This window comes from Acyrthosiphon pisum, chromosome X, assembly GCF_005508785.2.
Source record: "Acyrthosiphon pisum isolate AL4f chromosome X, pea_aphid_22Mar2018_4r6ur, whole genome shotgun sequence".
In the NCBI taxonomy this organism is placed as follows: Eukaryota; Metazoa; Arthropoda; class Insecta; order Hemiptera; family Aphididae; genus Acyrthosiphon; species Acyrthosiphon pisum.
This window is the reverse complement of record NC_042493.1, coordinates 27,060,091-27,063,237: the sequence shown is the minus strand read 5'-3', so window position 1 is coordinate 27,063,237 and position 3,147 is coordinate 27,060,091.

Here is a 3,147-nt window from a genome sequence, read left to right as displayed (position 1 = left end):
CATTTAACATTTTATTATACTATACAATATACTTTTATTTTACAAACAAGGCCTCGACTATAAAGGTCATTGGCCGCACAATATTATTATTTTATTAACTTTTTAATGTACAAACATAATATAATATATCCTAGGCCCATAATGATATTTAATTACCTTTTTGTGTTTAAGACTTGACTACATGAATAAATTCTGAACTTTGTAACTATAACATTTTGTTTCTTTATTTCTATACCATTCCAGTGTTCGATACTCAGTAGGAACTGGCCTGAGTTGTAGGCAGTCCATAGAATAATACTATAATAATTAGGTATATAGTTATATAATATAATAATGGCAGTCGCAGTCCGCGATAGCTGTATTTCACACGCCAATATTATTACAATAGTTATTGTGATAATATTTAAAAATAATTTTGTTCCGAAGAATGGGCAACACTGCATCTCAATTTCTTATGACCGTACCGGCACACACGGAAAGGATAAGGATGTTCCGTCTATAAGTATAAGGTCTATGCACTTCCCATGAAATAAAACACTTCAGGGGCAGTAAATGATACCATACTATCTTTAAGTTTTTTTTTTTGTAAAAACTGTTTCTTTTTAACTACCTAAAGGCAAAACTACTAAAAAAATAATTTTAAGTTTACGAATTTTCCAGGAAAAGTCTGGGAAAAGGTGGTTATCTGTACTAATCACCGCCAAAAATGTTCAACTAATTTGTATAACATACATCATAATATTATACCCTAAAAATTAATAAATTCTTTCGTATTAGATAATTTTAAGTATTATTAATAATACATATTTTATATCACAGATTTATATATCATAATATTAATCAAGTATAAAAAAAACATTTCTTTTAGTTATAAGAATTTTACCTACATTTGCTTCCTAGATAATACAATATGTTTTAAACTTTCTGATTTACATAACAATTTTTAATACAAACATCATATTATATTTTAAAACTAATAATTTCTCTTATTACATTAGATACTTAAGTCTTTTAAGTCTCTTACATAAATAGCAATACAATTTTTTACTTACATTTTCTTATTTTAAAATAAAATATTTAAACTGTCTGGTTTACATAACAAATTGTATAGGAACATACATAACAAATAGGTAACTTTTACTATTTCTACTTTGTATGATGAATTTGGAAACATTGTGTTTCTTTTTTAAGCACAGTGGTACTTGACAAGTATGACACGTCCAAATAGTCCTTACTGGTTTTTTTTTAGTGGAACACACTGCGCATCGACTCCTTTCTCTAACTGGTTGATGTTTGGCTTCTTGGATTCTTATACGTTTTAGTACAAAAGGTTTATGATTACTTATTTCATTATTGAGAGATCTTGTTTTATTAGGAATTTGCGTACGCACTCCAATAATTTTAGCTGCTAATAGACCACCATAAACTTCTCGACGAAAGTTTTTATTATTTAATTTTTTTTCTCCATAAATTTTTGGTAGTTCTTTGTGAATAATAAAAGAATTTGTGACACAACACTGAAGCATATGAAAAAAATTCTCATATGTTAAGTTGGTAATATTCTTAGGTATGATGTACTTTAAATAATGTATATTTTACTTATATATTATTATAATATGTACTATACTCTGAGCGCCAAGAAAGCGCAAGTCGGCGGTGACCAAAACTTGTCGTAGTCTGTGCATCTCCCACCAACGTGAATGATCAGCTCACGTCATCGGCCGTCACGTGCGGTGATTTAGGATTGTTCAATTGGTGGGATAAATCAGACCTCGAAACTTAATTGATTTAATTTGGATGCGCGAGTGACTTGTGCTCTCTCGGCGCTCAGAGTAAGCCATACAATTTGCATTAGTGAGAATGTAAAGTGGTAAACATATTTTTGTATATTAGCTATTTGGAAAACAATTAACATTAATTAATCATATATGTAAAACAATAGGCCTTTTTATGTTCCAATTTTGTGACGGCACTATTTATTTATTTCAAAGAGTAGTTCAGTAGTATAAAAAGGGGGGTTCTAGTGCCGCATCCCCACATCCCCACCAAGACATGTTATCATATATCTGTTATCACTAACGTATCATAATATATTATAATGACTATATTCTACCAACTTGGCGGACTAACGTTATGAGAAAAAAAATATTTTATCGATGCATGCGTACCGTCTTCTGTATTCGCATATCAACACCGCACATCTCATCACATGACCAAGACATGTCATCATATATATCACTACTGTACACCCACCATATTATTATTGTTCACATCTGACTTTATTCGAGCCGCCGGATACATTATGTATCCAGTAATACATTTGTGAGGAAACAGCATTCCTTAGCATGTTGCTACAGGTCTGTTATCCATTGTCATTATATTTGTAAAGAAAAACCCATAATATATGAGCCCTCTGTCCATATATTCACCTTAAAGTATGAGTCATGTGAACAGATGTCCTCATCCTTTGTTATTGAGGAATTTACTCCCACCGAATAATGACTCAAATCATCAGACGCTTGACCCTGCAAGAGCGGACATTTATTCAGTGTGTTCAGAGTCTTATGCTATACTACACGTACATTTTTATTTCTTGTGAGTGTTTTTATTTTTTCAAGTCTTAATACATTTCAAGTGTTTATTTTTATAAGTTTTTAATATTATACATAACATGGCCGGTTCGATCACAGATAATATTGCCTTATACAAGAAAAAATCCTTCGTATATGTACCTCCGGCTACATCTACATATCTATTTGAATCTACTAGCGTTACAATAGATTTCGCGGCTAGAAAATGTATACACATCGGTCTTGATCCTACAACAGAAGACTGTTGTGAAATCATTATGCGTATATTAACACCAGCCCGGTACGTACATATAACGTATTATACTTTAAAACGTTTATTTGCGCTGATGGGTAATATCCTATCGTTTATATTAACCGTGCCTGAAAATTATAAACGAACAATATTTTACGAAACGGAAACAGAAAAAATATCTAGTATGGTTTACGGAGGAGAAAATGTTTTAGTAATTGAATCGAAAAATCAAGAAGGATGCAGAGTACTTTTAAATCGCTTAGACCTTATTCGTCTTCGTATATTTGGAAGGCACTATTTTTGAAATCCATCATCCGGTACTGG